Consider the following 16,165-nt stretch of genomic DNA (forward strand, 5'->3'; position numbering starts at 1 on the left):
TTTAGGTTGAAATTACATAACAATGGCTAACTGTGAACATGGGTTCACCTTCTCACAATGCAACTGTTTTGATTATGCAGAGGTTGTTGATTCTTCTCTTCCCAAGTCCTCACTCTCAGCCCTAACTATGGAAGTCTATCCGTAGCTATGGAAGGGTGTATACTCTAGTGTAACACTGGTGTTACAGTCGAAAAACAGCATTCATGTCATGGTTGCGCTTCACTCATTAAAACTCTCTAAAACTGGCTCGACACGCGTCTCATCAGGATCCCAGTGTGTGCGTGTGTTAACCTCTGTCTGTAAATGTGTACTAATTCTCTCCTCTCTTCCTCCAGGCTCTGGATGCTCTAGACAAGGCCCTACAGCAGAACCCCGTAGACATGTCTGTCAGGGCAGAGCTTCACTTCTCCAAGGGCAACCAGCTCAGAGAGATGAACCAGCTGGACAGAGCCTTCAAGGTACAGTAGTCTCCACACACACACACACACACCCCTCCTTACTCTGCATACTTTCTGCATACTGCTCTCTCTTCTCCCTCCCAGACTCCCTCTCTCCTCATCCACTAACATTTCAACCTCTCCAACCTCCACCTAATTAACTTTGTCTCCTGCTTGACGCCATCCTCTCTCTCCCTCCTCAACATTACACCCTCCTATCTCTCCCTCCTCAACATTACACCCTCCTCTCTCTCCCTCCTCACCATCATACCCCTCTCTCTCCCTCCTCACCATCATACCCCTCTCTCTCCCTCCTCACCATCAGACCTCTCTCTCTCCCTCCTCACCATCAGACCCCTCTCTCTCCCTCCTCACCATCAGACCTCTCTCTCTCCCTCCTCACCATCAGACCCCTCTCTCTCCCTCCTCACCATCAGACACCTCTCTCTCCCTCCTCACCGTCATACCCCTCTCTCTCCCTCCTCACCATCATACCCCTCTCTCTCCCTCCTGACCGTCAGACCCCTCTCTCTCCTTCCTCACCATCAGACCACTCTCTCTCCCTCCTCACCATCAGAATCCTCTCTCTCCTTCCTCACCATCAGACCCCTCTCTCTCCCTCCTCACCATCAGACCCCTCTCTCTCCCTCCTCACCATCAGACCCCTCTCTCTCCCTCCTCACCATCAGAACCCTCTCTCCCTCCTCACCATCAGAACCCTCTCTCCCTACTCACCATCAGACCCCTCTCTCACTCCTCACCATCATACCCCTCTCTCTCCCTCCTCACCATCAGACCTCTCTCTCTCCCTCCTCACCATCAGAACTCTCTCTCCCTCCTCACCATCATACCTCTCTCTCCCTCCTCACCATCATACCCCTCTCTCTCCCTCTCTCTCCCTCCTCACCATCATACCCCTCTCTCTCCCTCTTCACCATCAGACCCCTCTCTCCCTCCTCACCATCATACCCCTCTCTCCCTCCTCACCATCAGACCTCTCTCTCTCCCTCCTCACCATCAGAACTCTCTCTCCCTCCTCACCATCATACCCCTCTCTCCCTCCTCACCATCAGAACTCTCTCTCTACCTCCTCACCATCAGACCTCTCTCTCCCTCCTCAACATCATACCTCTCTCTCCCTCCTCACCATCATACCTCTCTCTCCCTCCTCACCATCATACCTCTCTCTCCCTCCTCACCATCATACCCCTCTCTCTCCCTCCTCACATCAGACCCCTCTCTCTCCCTCCTCACCATCAGAACCCTCTCTCTGCCTCCTCACCATCAGACCTCTCTCCCTCCTCACCATCATACCCCTCTCTCTACCTCCACACCATCAGACCTCTCTCTCTCCCTCCTCACCATCAGACCTCTCTCTCACTCCTCACCATCAGACCCCTCTCTATCCCTCCTCACCATCATACCCCTCTCTCTCCCTCCTCACCATCAGAACCCTCTCTCCCTCCTCACCATCAGAACCCTCTCTCCCTCCTCACCATCAGAACCCTCTCTCCCTACTCACCATCAGACCCCTCTCTCACTCCTCACCATCATACCCCCCTCTCTCCCTCCTCACCATCAGACCTCTCTCTCTCCCTCCTCACCATCAGAACTCTCTCTCCCTCCTCACCATCATACCTCTCTCGCCCTCCTCACCATCATACCCCTCTCTCTCCCTCTCTCTCCCTCCTCACCATCATACCCCTCTCTCTCCCTCTTCACCATCAGACCCCTCTCTCCCTCCTCACCATCAGACCTCTCTCTCCCTCCTCACCATCAGAACTCTCTCTCCCTCCTCACCATCATACCCCTCTCTCCCTCCTCACCATCAGAACTCTCTCTCTACCTCCTCACCATCAGACCTCTCTCTCCCTCCTCAACATCATACCTCTCTCTCCCTCCTCACCATCATACCTCTCTCTCCCTCCTCACCATCATACCTCTCTCTCCCTCCTCACCATCATACACCTCTATCTCCCTCCTCACCAACAGACCCCTCTCTCTCCCTCCTCACCATCAGAACCCTCTCTCTCCCTCCTCACCATCAGACCTCTCTCTCTCCCTCCTCACTATCAGAACTCTCTCTCCCTCCTCACCATCAGACCTCTCTCTCCCTCCTCACCATCAGACTTATCTCTCTCCCTCCTCATATCATACCTCTCTCTCCCTCCTCACCATCATACCCCTCTCTCTCTCCCTCCTCACCATCAGACCCCTCTCACTCCCTCCTCACCATCATACCCCTCTCTCTGCCTCCTCACCATCAGAACTCTCTCCCTCCTCACCATCATACCTCTCTCTCCCTCCTCACCATCTGACATCTCTCTCTCCCTCCTCACCATCAGACCCCTCTCTCTCCCTCCTCACCATCATACCCCTCTCTCTCCCTCTTCACCATCAGACCCCTCTCTCCCTCCTCACCATCAGACCCCTCTCTCTCCCTCCTCACCGTCAGACCCCTCTCTCTCCCTCCTCACCGTCATACCCCTCTCTCTTCCTCCTCACCGTCATACCCCTCTCTCTCCCTCCTCACCATCATACCCCTCTCTCTCCCTCCTCACCATCAGACCCCTCTCTCTCCCTCCTCACCATCAGACCCCTCTCTCTACCTCCTCACATCATACCCCTCTCTCTCCCTCCTCACCAACAGACATCTCTCTCACTCCTCACCATCAGACATCTCTCTCCCTCCTCACCATCAGAAATCTTTCTCTCTCCCTCCTCACCATCCGACCTCTCTCTCTCCCTCCTCACCATCAGACCTCTCTCTCCGTCCTCACCATCAGACCCCTCTCTCTCCCTCCTCACCATCAGACCCCTCTCTCTCCCTCCTCACCATCAGACCCCTCTCTCTCCCTCCTCACCGTCAGACCCCTCTCTCTCCCTCCTCACTGTCATACCCCTCTCTCTCCCTCCTCACCGTCATACCCCTCTTTCTCCCTCCTCACCATCAGACCCCTCCCTCCCCCTCCTCACCATCAGACCCCTCTCTCTCCTTCCTCACCATCAGACTCCTCTCTCTCCCTCCTCACCATCAGACCCCTCTCTCTCCCTCCTCACCATCAGACCCCTCTCTCTCCCTCCTCACCATCAGACCTCTCTCTCCCTCCTCACCATCAAACCTCTCTCTCCCTCCTCACCATCATACCCCTCTCTCCCTCCTCACCATCAGAACTCTCTCTCTACCTCCTCACCATCAGACCTCTCTCTCCCTCCTCAACATCATACCTCTCTCTCCCTCCTCACCATCATACCTCTCTCTCCCTCCTCACCATCATACCTCTCTCTCCCTCCTCACCATCAGACCCCTCTCTCTCGCTCCTCACCATCAGACCCCTCTCTCTCCCTCCTCACCATCAGACCTCTCTCCCTCCTCACCATCATACCCCTCTCTCTACCTCCACACCATCAGACTTCTCTCTCTCCCTCCTCACCATCAGACCTCTCTCTCCCTCCTCACCATCAGACCTCTCTCTCCCTCCTCACCATCATACCTCTCTCTCCCTCCTCACCATCATATCCTCTCTCTCGCTCCTCACCATCAGACCCCTCTCTATCCCTCCTCACCATCATACCCCTCTCTCTCCCTCCTCACCATCAGACCTCTCTCTCCCTCCTCACCATCAGACCCCTCTCTCTCCCTCCTCACCATCAGACCCCTCTCTCTCCCTCCTCACCATCAGACCTCTCTCTCCCTCCTCACCATCAGACCTCTCCCTCCCTCCTCACCATCAGACCTCTCTCTCCCTCCTCACCATCAGACCTCTCTCTCCGTCCTCACCATTAGACCTCTCTCTCCCTCCTCACAATCATACCCCTCTCTCTTCCTCCTCCCCATCATACCTCTCTCTCTCCCTCCTCTACCTCCTCACCATCAGACCCATCTCTCTACCTCCTCACCATCAGACCTCTCTCTCCCTCCTCACCATCAGACCTCTCTCTCTCTCCTCACCATCAGACCTCTCTCTCCCTCCTCACCGTCAGACCCCTCTCTCTCCCTCCTCACCGTCATACCCCTCTTTCTCCCTCCTCACCATCAGACACCTCTCTCTCCTTCCTCACCATCAGACTCCTCTCTCTCACTCCTCACCATCAGAACCCTCTCTCTCCCTCCTCACCATCATACCCCTCTCTCTCCCTACTCACAGTCATACCCCTCTTTCTCCCTCCTCACCATCAGACCCCTGTCTCTCCTTCCTCACCATCAGACTCCTCTCTCTCCCTCCTCACCATCAGAACCCTCTCTCTCCCTCCTCACCATCATACCCCTCTCTCTCCCTCCTCACCATCAGACCCCTCTCTCTCCCTCCTCACCATCAGACCCCTCTCTCCCTCCTCACCATCAGACCCCTCTCTCCCTCCTCACCATCATACCCCTCTCTCTCCCTCCTCTCCCTCCTCACCATCAGACCCCTCTCTTTCCCTCATCACCATCAGACCTCTCTCTCCGTCCTCACCATTAGACCTCTCTCTCCCTCCTCACAATCATACCCCTCTCTCTTCCTCCTCCCCATCATACCTCTCTCTCTCCCTCCTCTACCTCCTCACCATCAGACCCCTCTCTCTACCTCCTCACCATCAGACCTCTCTCTGCCTCCTCACCATCAGACCTCTCTCTCTCTCCTCACCATCAGACCTCTCTCTCCCTCCTCACCGTCAGACCCCTCTCTCTCCCTCCTCACCGTCATACCCCTCTTTCTCCCTCCTCACCATCAGACACCTCTCTCTCCTTCCTCACCATCAGACTCCTCTCTCTCACTCCTCACCATCAGAACCCTCTCTCTCCCTCCTCACCATCATACCCCTCTCTCTCCCTACTCACAGTCATACCCCTCTTTCTCCCTCCTCACCATCAGACCCCTGTCTCTCCTTCCTCACCATCAGACTCCTCTCTCTCCCTCCTCACCATCAGAACCCTCTCTCTCCCTCCTCACCATCATACCCCTCTCTCTCCCTCCTCACCATCAGACCCCTCTCTCTCCCTCCTCACCATCAGACCCCTCTCTCCCTCCTCACCATCAGACCCCTCTCTCCCTCCTCACCATCATACCCCCCTCTCTCCCTCCTCTCCCTCCTCACCATCAGACCCCTCTCTTTCCCTCATCACCATCATACCTCTCTCTCCCTCCTCACCATCCTACCCCTCTCTCTCCCTCCTCACCATCAGACCCCTCTCTCTCCCTCCTCACCATCATACCTCTCTCTCTCCCTCCTCTCCCTCCTCACCATCAGACCCCTCTCTTTCCCTCCTCACCATCATACCTCTCTCTCCCTCCTCACCATCAGACCTCTCTCCCTCCTCACCATCAGACCTCTCTCTCCCTCCTCACCATCAGATCTCTCTCTCCCTCCTCACCATCAGACCTCTCTTTCCCTCCTCACCATCAGACCTCTCTTTCCCTCCTCACCATCAGACCTCTCTCTCCCTCCTCACCATCAGACTCCTCTCTCTCCCTCCTCACCATCAGACCCCTTTCTCTCCTTCCTCACCATCAGACTCCTCTCTCTCCCTCCTCACCATCAGACCCCTCTCTCTCCTTCCTCACCATCAGACCCCTCTCTCCCCCCTCACCATCAGACCTCTCTCTCCCTCCTCACCATTAGACCTCTCTCTCCCTCCTCACAATCATACCCCGCTCTCTCACTCCTCACCATCATACCTCTCTCTCTCCCTCCTCTCCCTCCTCACCATCATACCCCTCTCTCTCCCTACTCACCATCAGACCTCTCTCTCTCCCTCCTCACCATCAGACCTCTCTCTCCCTCCTCACCATCAGACCCCTCTCTCTCCCTCCTCACCGTCATACCCCTCTCTCTCCCTCCTCACCGTCATACCCCTCTCTCTCGCTCCTCACCATCAGACCCCTCTCTCTCCCTCCTCACCATCAGACCTCTCTCTCTCCCTCCTTACCATCAGACCTCTCTCTCCCTCCTTACATCAGACCTCTCTCTCCCTCCTCACCATCAGACCTCTCTCTCCCTCCTCACCATCAGACCCCTCTCTCTTCCTCCTCACCATCAGACCCCTCTCTCTCCCTCCTCACCATCAGACCTCTCTCTCCCTCCTCACCATCAGACCCCTCTCTCTCCCTCCTCACCATCAGACCCCTCTCTCTCCCTCCTCACCATCAGACCTCTCTCTCCCTCCTCACCATCAGACCTCTCCTCCCTCCTCACCATCAGACCTCTCTCTCCGTCCTCACCATCAGACCTCTCTCTCCCTCCTCACCATCAGACCCCTCTCTCTTCCTCCTCACCATCAGACCTCTCTCTCCCTCCTCACCATCAGACAACTCTCTCTCCCTCCTCACCATCAGACCCCTCTCCCTCCCTACTCACCATCAGACCTCTCTCTCTCCCTCCTCACCATCCGACCTCTCTCTCCCTCCTCACCATCAGACCTCTCTCTCCCTCCTCACCATCAGACCCCTCTCTCTCCCTCCTCACCGTCATACCCTTCTCTCTCCCTCCTCACCGTCATACCCCTCTCTCTCCCTCCTCACCATCAGACCCCTCTCTCTCCTTCCTCACCATCAGACTCCTCTCTCTCCCTCCTCACCATCAGACCCCTCTCTCTCCTTCCTCACCATCAGACTCCTCTCTCTCCCTCCTCACCATCAGACCCCTCTCTCTCCTTCCTCACCATCAGACCCCTCTCTCCCTCCTCACCATCAGACCTCTCTCTCCCTCCTCACCATCAGACCTCTCTCTCCCTCCTCACCATCATACCTCTCTCTCCCTCCTCACCATCAGACCTCTCTCTCGCTCCTCACCATCAGACCCCTCTCTCTCCCTCCTCACCATCAGACCTCTCTCTCTCCCTCCTTACCATCAGACCTCTCTCTCCCTCCTTACATCAGACCTCTCTCTCCCTCCTCACCATCAGACCTCTCTCTCCCTCCTCACCATCAGACCCCTCTCTCTTCCTCCTCACCATCAGACCCCTCTCTCTCCCTCCTCACCATCAGACCTCTCTCTCCCTCCTCACCATCAGACCCCTCTCTCTCCCTCCTCACCATCAGACCCCTCTCTCTCCCTCCTCACCATCAGACCTCTCTCTCCCTCCTCACCATCAGACCTCTCCTCCCTCCTCACCATCAGACCTCTCTCTCCGTCCTCACCATCAGACCTCTCTCTCCCTCCTCACCATCAGACCCCTCTCTCTTCCTCCTCACCATCAGACCTCTCTCTCCCTCCTCACCATCAGACAACTCTCTCTCCCTCCTCACCATCAGACCCCTCTCTCTCCCTACTCACCATCAGACCTCTCTCTCTCCCTCCTCACCATCCGACCTCTCTCTCCCTCCTCACCATCAGACCTCTCTCTCCCTCCTCACCATCAGACCCCTCTCTCTCCCTCCTCACCGTCATACCCTTCTCTCTCCCTCCTCACCGTCATACCCCTCTCTCTCCCTCCTCACCATCAGACCCCTCTCTCTCCTTCCTCACCATCAGACTCCTCTCTCTCCCTCCTCACCATCAGACCCCTCTCTCTCCTTCCTCACCATCAGACTCCTCTCTCTCCCTCCTCACCATCAGACCCCTCTCTCTCCTTCCTCACCATCAGACCCCTCTCTCCCTCCTCACCATCAGACCTCTCTCTCCCTCCTCACCATTAGACCTCTCTCTCCCTCCTCACAATCATACCCCGCTCTCTCACTCCTCACCATCATACCTCTCTCTCTCCCTCCTCTCCCTCCTCACCATCATACCCCTCTCTCTCCCTCCTCACCATCAGACCCCTCTCTCTCCCTCCTCACCATCAGACCCCTCTCTCTACCTCCTCACCATCAGACCTCTCTCTCCCTCCTCACCATCAGACCTCTCTCTCCATCCTCACCATTAGACCTCTCTCTCCCTCCTCACCATCAGACCCCTCTCTCTCCCTCCTCACCATCATACCTCTCTCTCTCCCTCCTCTCCCTCCTCACCATCAGACCCCTCTCTTTCCCTCCTCACCATCATACCTCTCTCTCCCTCCTCACCATCATACCTCTCTCTCCCTCCTCACCATCAGACCTCTCTCCCTCCTCACCATCAGACCTCTCTCTCCCTCCTCACCATCAGATCTCTCTCTCCCTCCTCACCATCAGACCTCTCTTTCCCTCCTCACCATCAGACCTCTCTCTCCCTCCTCACCATCAGACTCCTCTCTCTCCCTCCTCACCATCAGACCCCTCTCTCTCCTTCCTCACCATCAGACTCCTCTCTCTCCCTCCTCACCATCAGACCCCTCTCTCTCCTTCCTCACCATCAGACCCCTCTCTCCCTCCTCACCATCAGACCTCTCTCTCCCTCCTCACCATTAGACCTCTCTCTCCCTCCTCACAATCATACCCCGCTCTCTCACTCCTCACCATCATACCTCTCTCTCTTCCTCCTCTCCCTCCTCACCATCATACCCCTCTCTCTCCCTACTCACCATCAGACCTCTCTCTCTCCCTCCTCACCATCAGACCTCTCTCTCCCTCCTCACCATCAGACCCCTCTCTCTCCCTCCTCACCGTCATACCCCTCTCTCTCCCTCCTCACCGTCATACCCCTCTCTCTCCCTCCTCACCATCAGACCTCTCTCTCCCTCCTCACCATCAGACCTCTCCTCCCTCCTCACCATCAGACCTCTCTCTCCGTCCTCACCATCAGACCTCTCTCTCCCTCCTCACCATCAGACCCCTCTCTCTTCCTCCTCACCATCAGACCTCTCTCTCCCTCCTCACCATCAGACAACTCTCTTTCCCTCCTCACCATCAGACCCCTCTCTCTCCCTACTCACCATCAGACCTCTCTCTCTCCCTCCTCACCATCCGACCTCTCTCTCCCTCCTCACCATCAGACCTCTCTCTCCCTCCTCACCATCAGACCCCTCTCTCTCCCTCCTCACCGTCATACCCTTCTCTCTCCCTCCTCACCGTCATACCCCTCTCTCTCCCTCCTCACCATCAGACCCCTCTCTCTCCTTCCTCACCATCAGACTCCTCTCTCTCCCTCCTCACCATCAGACCCCTCTCTCTCCTTCCTCACCATCAGACTCCTCTCTCTCCCTCCTCACCATCAGACCCCTCTCTCTCCTTCCTCACCATCAGACCCCTCTCTCCCTCCTCACCATCAGACCTCTCTCTCCCTCCTCACCATTAGACCTCTCTCTCCCTCCTCACAATCATACCCCGCTCTCTCACTCCTCACCATCATACCTCTCTCTCTCCCTCCTCTCCCTCCTCACCATCATACCCCTCTCTCTCCCTCCTCACCATCAGACCCCTCTCTCTCCCTCCTCACCATCAGACCCCTCTCTCTACCTCCTCACCATCAGACCTCTCTCTCCCTCCTCACCATCAGACCTCTCTCTCCATCCTCACCATTAGACCTCTCTCTCCCTCCTCACCATCAGACCCCTCTCTCTCCCTCCTCACCATCATACCTCTCTCTCTCCCTCCTCTCCCTCCTCACCATCAGACCCCTCTCTTTCCCTCCTCACCATCATACCTCTCTCTCCCTCCTCACCATCATACCTCTCTCTCCCTCCTCACCATCAGACCTCTCTCCCTCCTCACCATCAGACCTCTCTCTCCCTCCTCACCATCAGATCTCTCTCTCCCTCCTCACCATCAGACCTCTCTTTCCCTCCTCACCATCAGACCTCTCTCTCCCTCCTCACCATCAGACTCCTCTCTCTCCCTCCTCACCATCAGACCCCTCTCTCTCCTTCCTCACCATCAGACTCCTCTCTCTCCCTCCTCACCATCAGACCCCTCTCTCTCCTTCCTCACCATCAGACCCCTCTCTCCCTCCTCACCATCAGACCTCTCTCTCCCTCCTCACCATTAGACCTCTCTCTCCCTCCTCACAATCATACCCCGCTCTCTCACTCCTCACCATCATACCTCTCTCTCTTCCTCCTCTCCCTCCTCACCATCATACCCCTCTCTCTCCCTACTCACCATCAGACCTCTCTCTCTCCCTCCTCACCATCAGACCTCTCTCTCCCTCCTCACCATCAGACCCCTCTCTCTCCCTCCTCACCGTCATACCCCTCTCTCTCCCTCCTCACCGTCATACCCCTCTCTCTCCCTCATCACCATCAGACCCCTCTCTCTCCCTCCTCACCGTCATACCCCTCTCTCTCCCTCCTCACCGTCATACCCCTCTCTCTCCCTCCTCACCATCAGACCCCTCTCTCTCCTTCCTCACCATCATACTCCTCTCTCTCCCTCCTCACCATCAGACCCCTCTCTCTCCTTCCTCACCATCAGACCCCTCTCTCCCTCCTCACCATCAGACCTCTCTCTCCCTCCTCACCATTAGACCTCTCTCTCCCTCCTCACCATTAGACCTCTCTCTCCCTCCTCACAATCATACCCCTCTCTCTCCCTCCTCACCATCATACCTCTCTCTCTCCCTCCTCTCCCTCCTCACCATCAGACCCCTCTCTCTCCCTCCTCACCATCAGACCCCTCTTTCTCCCTCCTCACCATCAGACCCTTCTCTCCATCCTCACCATCAGACCTCTCTCTCCCTCCTCACCATCAGACCTCTCTCTCCCTCCTCACCATCAGACCTCTCTCTCCCTCCTCACCATCAGACCTCTCTCTCGCTCCTCACCATCAGACCCCTCTCTCTCCCTCCTCACCATCAGACCTCTCTCTCTCCCTCCTCACCATCAGACCTCTCTCTCTCCCTCCTTACCATCAGACCTCTCTCTCCCTCCTTACCATCAGACCTATCTCTCCCTCCTCACCATCAGACCCCTCTCTCTCCCTCCTCACCATCAGACCTCTCTCTCCCTCCTCACCATCAGACCCCTCTCTCTCCCTCCTCACCATCAGACCCCTCTCTCTCCCTCCTCACCATCAGACCTCTCTCTCCCTCCTCACCATCAGACCTCTCTCTCCCTCCTCACCATCAGACCTCTCTCTCCCTCCTCACCATCAGACCCCTCTCTCTCCCTCTTCACCATCAGACCCCTCTCTCTTCCTCCTCACCATCAGACATCTCTCTCTCCCTCCTCACCATCAGACCCCTCTCTCTCCCTCCTCACCATCAGACCCCTCTCTCTCCCTACTCACCATCCGACCTCTCTCTCCCTCCTCACCATCAGACCTCTCTCTCCCTCCTCACCGTCAGACCCCTCTCTCTCCCTCCTCACCGTCATACCCCTCTCTCTCCCTCCTCACCATCAGACCCCTCTCTCTCCTTCCTCACCATCAGACCCCTCTCTCCCTCCTCACCATCAGACCTCTCTCTCCCTCCTCACCATTAGACCTCTCTCTCCATCCTCACCATTAGACCTCTCTCTCCCTCCTCACAATCAGACCCCTCTCTCTCCCTCCTCACCATCATACCTCTCTCTCTCCCTCCTCTCCCTCCTCACCATCATACCCCTCTCTCTCCCTCCTCACCATCAGACCCCTCTCTCTCCCTCCTCACCATCAGACCCCTCTCTCTACCTCCTCACCATCAGACCTCTCTCTCCCTCCTCACCATCAGACCTCTCTCTCCATCCTCACCATTAGACCTCTCTCTCCCTCCTCACCATCAGACCCCTCTCTCTCCCTCCTCACCATCATACCTCTCTCTCTCCCTCCTCTCCCTCCTCACCATCAGACCCCTCTCTTTCCCTCCTCACCATCATACCTCTCTCTCCCTCCTCACCATCATACCTCTCTCTCCCTCCTCACCATCAGACCTCTCTCCCTCCTCACCATCAGACCTCTCTCTCCCTCCTCACCATCAGATCTCTCTCTCCCTCCTCACCATCAGACCTCTCTTTCCCTCCTCACCATCAGACCTCTCTCTCCCTCCTCACCATCAGACCCCTCTCTCTCCCTCCTCACCATCAGACCTTTCTCTCTCCCTCCTTAACATCAGACCTCTCTCTCCCTCCTCACCATCAGACCTCTCTCTCCCTCCTCACCATCAGACCCCTCTCTCTCCCTCCTCACCATCAGACCTTTCTCTCTCCCTCCTTAACATCAGACCTCTCTCTCCCTCCTTACCATCAGACCTCTCTCTCCCTCCTCACCATCAGACCTCTCTCTCCCTCCTTACCATCAGACCTCTCTCTCCCTCCTCACCATCAGACCTCTCTCTCCCTCCTCACCATCAGACCTCTCTCTCCCTCCTCACCATCAGACCCCTCTCTCTCCCTCCTCACCATCAGACCTCTCGCTCCCTCCTCACCATCAGACCCCTCTCTCTCCCTCCTCACCATCAGATCCCTCTCTCTCCCTCCTCACCATCAGACATCTCTCTCCCTCCTCACCATCAGACCTCTCTCTCCCTCCTCACCATCAGACCTCTCTCTCCCTCCTCACCATCAGACCTCTCTCTCCCTCCTCACCATCAGACCCCTTTCTCTCCCTCCTCACCATCAGACCCCTCTCTCTCCCTCCTCACCATCAGACCTCTCGCTCCCTCCTCACCATCAGACCCCTCTCGCTCCCTCCTCACCATCAGATCCCTCTCTCTCCCTCCTCACCATCAGATCCCTCTCTCTCCCTCCTCACCATCAGATCCCTCTCTCTCCCTCCTCACCATCAGATCCCTCTCTCTCCGTCCTCACCATCAGACCTCTCTCTCCCTCCTCACCATCAGACCCCTTTCTCTCCCTCCTCACCATCAGACCCCTCTCTCTCCCTCCTCACCATCAGACCCCTCTCTCTCCCTCCTCACCATCAGACCCCTCTCTCTCCCTCCTCACCATCAGACCCCTCTCTCTCCCTCCTCACCATCAGACCTCTCTCTCCCTCCTCACCATCAGACCCCTCTCTCTCCCTCCTCACCATCAGACCTCTCTCTCCCTCCTCACCATCAGATCTCTCTCTCCCTCCTCACCATCAGACCTCTCTCTCCCTCCTCACCATAAGACCTCTCTCTCCCTCCTCACCATCAGACCTCTCTCTCCCTTTCCCTTCTCTTTTCTTTTCTCCTTTCTCCTTGGTGAGTAACTTTAGAAGCTCCTATGACCTCAAACTGTACCTCTTACAAATCGAGACCACTAATTGACTCGTATATTCCAACCTCCCCAAAAGCAACTATGAATCACTTAATTTTAGGCATATTCTCTAAAAACAACAAGATTTGCATCTCCTGCATGAAGTGTAATATCTACAGGGGTTTCAAAAGCGCCAGATTATTTTTTCTCCTGTTCAAGCAGACACACTTGAGAGAGAGAAGAGATACAAAGTCTGCAAATAAAATCACATCAAACAGCGTTCCAGGCCTTTCGCTGCCTTGATCTTCCCCCCCCCGGAAAAATACGCTGATACTGTCACCAAATTAACACCATATCTCCTCCGCTATCTGCATCAACAAATAAGCCCATTTTCCCCCAACCACACTTCTCACAAGAGAGAGTGTGTGGCCTAAGATAAACTTATTTCTCTTCCCTCTGTCTTTCTTTCATTTTTTCCTCTTGTGCCCAAATCTCTCTGCTTATACAGCAGGTCTCTCTTTCCACTCACTCGTGATATCTCTCTCTCTCTCTCTCTCTCTCTCTCTCTTTACTTACAGAGCAAGTCTCTCTGTTTTTCCACTCCCTCCCTCTCCCTCTCTCTCCCTTTCCACTCTCTCACTCCCTTTCTCTCCCTCCATCTCTCCCTCTTTCTTCAGAGTTCACGAAGTCAACAAAGTCCTGCACTTTTGAACAGTTTATTCTCAGGGTTTCCTTCTGAGATAAACTCTAGAGTTCTGGCTCTCTTAGCAGGGCTTGGCTGGGCGCCAGGGCTCCAGCTCTTGTTTGGGTGTTGTTCCCCTTCTAAGAAAAGGCACAAAAGGCCAATTGAGATAATGCGGGCTTCGGGTGTGGTGGTTGACAATGTTGAAGCGGATCCATTGTCTGCTTGCTGTATTTTGATAGCATGCTCTATGGTTTCAGGGTGTTTGGTATTCAAAGACATAAAACATGTTGAGTTGATTAAAGTTGATTTAAAGTTTCAGTAATCTCTGTGGCATTTACCCCTGTGTCACTTTTATTCCGATTGGGGCATCAGTCTTAACCCAATCAACTTTTAATGCACTTTGGATGAAAATGTTTGTTTTTCTAATTGTGTATCTGTCGGTGCTTGGAATCCAGCACAGTAAGGGCAACACATTTTCATTCTAGTTTTGTTGCCAGTGACTTGATTGAGTAATTTTGACCATTCTCTTTAGATGGACATACCCAGACTGAAAACATATTCACTTTATAGTCGGAGCGTAACAACCCTACTGCCATCTAGTGATCATTGGTTGTAACTACTTTATATGAATGTATGTGTGTTCTTCATTACAGAGCTACAAGCTGGCAGTGGAACTAAAACCTGACCAATCGCAGGCTTGGATGAACATGGGAGGAATTCAACATATCAAGGTACTATGACTACACAGTAGAGTTAGTTTGCACAAGTCAAAAGCCATTCACAAGCCATCAAGTCTTTGATTATACCGGAATTGCATATCAAGCATTATGGAAAAGGATGAGAGCTGATAAATGTCTGTATTTTGATCCACTGCAGGGAGACTACGCAGCAGCCAGGCAGTACTACCAGAGGGCCCTGATCCTAACCCCTGGCTCCAAGCTGCTGAAAGAGAACCTGGCCAAACTGGAGCGGCTGGAGAGGAGGCTGACCGGGCCCTAGACTAACCCAGAGACACAGCACTATCCTGGGCATGAGTTGGGGACCAAGGACCCTGGATGCCCCAACAGTAGGGTTAAAAAAAGACCTGGTTTTAAAGTCAACCTACCTGGTTGATGATGTGAGATTATGGTGAACACGACAGGGTTGCAGGGTATGGAAGCAGACTGTGGGTGATGGAGCTTCCAGAGGAGCATGAGGCTGGTTAAGCCTGTGATGGGAGTCACATTCTGGGGAAGCAGATGGAGAGAGGACCCTAAGGAGTGGAGATGGAGATTCAGTCAGCAGCACTTCAAACTGGAGCGGACTGGATCAGCTCTCTGGACCTCTTTAAGACAGTACCACGAGCTCCACACATCGCCCAGCCTGAAAAAGCTTAAAACAAACTGATCTGCTTTTTAAAATGTTTTGTTTTATTTGTTTTCATATTTAATTTCATGTTAAATCCTGTTTTAGGCACTAAATCTGTGATCACTACCCTACTCTCCTCTGCTTATGAGCTAAACCCATGTTGAGATGTTGAAATGTATTGGGTGTCATGTTCACATTAAAAGCTCCAACAATATAATTCTAGCTGGGAGACAAATGACATTTTGCCAACATGAAGGATAGTTTGCTGAAGTCACTGTGTATCCATGCTTAGGTTTGGGCTTGCCTCCACTCTATTGTGGCCCCTGGAACCCCTTAGCCTGAGCTTGTCTGGGATACATAAGCCCTGTAATAAGACAACAAGGTATCAGTGTGCTCCATAACCTCAAGCTATGGCAGAGCCTCTGAGAAGCAAGCAACGTCTGGTCTATGTAGCCTTCTACAAGTACAAGTAAGCTAGTGTCTGCAGACTCCTCCTAAGGCCTAACTGACCCTCTGATCCACTCAACATTTCTGATGCTGTGTATTATTTGTTGCTGTTGATGTTGCTATGATGATTGTGAATGAATATTTTATGTGGAATGTACAATGGGATAAAGATGAACTGACTAGTACAATGACTGAGATTGATTTGCACCATAAAAATAAATATGTTTTATTAACTGGTGTCGGCTCTGAGTGCTGTGAGGTGTCTGAGTAATAGAAGTTGCCCTATTATTGTGAATGAGAGAAAGTCATATGAAATGG

General features: G+C 54.3%; 1 pseudogene across 1 annotated transcript in view; it reads left to right on the plus strand.

Annotated features, from left to right (window-relative positions):
• The window catches only part of LOC311129739 (protein O-mannosyl-transferase TMTC1-like), a 109,794-nt pseudogene extending 93,717 nt beyond the window's left edge, over positions 1 to 16,077 (plus strand). The window contains exons 16-18 of the transcript XR_014615313.1: positions 336 to 458; positions 14,707 to 14,784; positions 14,930 to 16,077. The product of XR_014615313.1 is annotated as a protein O-mannosyl-transferase TMTC1-like (transcript). The remainder of the gene's footprint in view (positions 1 to 335; positions 459 to 14,706; positions 14,785 to 14,929) is intronic.
• The last annotated feature ends 88 nt before the right edge of the window (positions 16,078 to 16,165 follow it).

Source organism: Coregonus lavaretus (genome assembly GCF_964263955.1).
Source record: "Coregonus lavaretus genome assembly, chromosome: 5".
NCBI lineage: Eukaryota > Metazoa > Chordata > Actinopteri > Salmoniformes > Salmonidae > Coregonus > Coregonus lavaretus.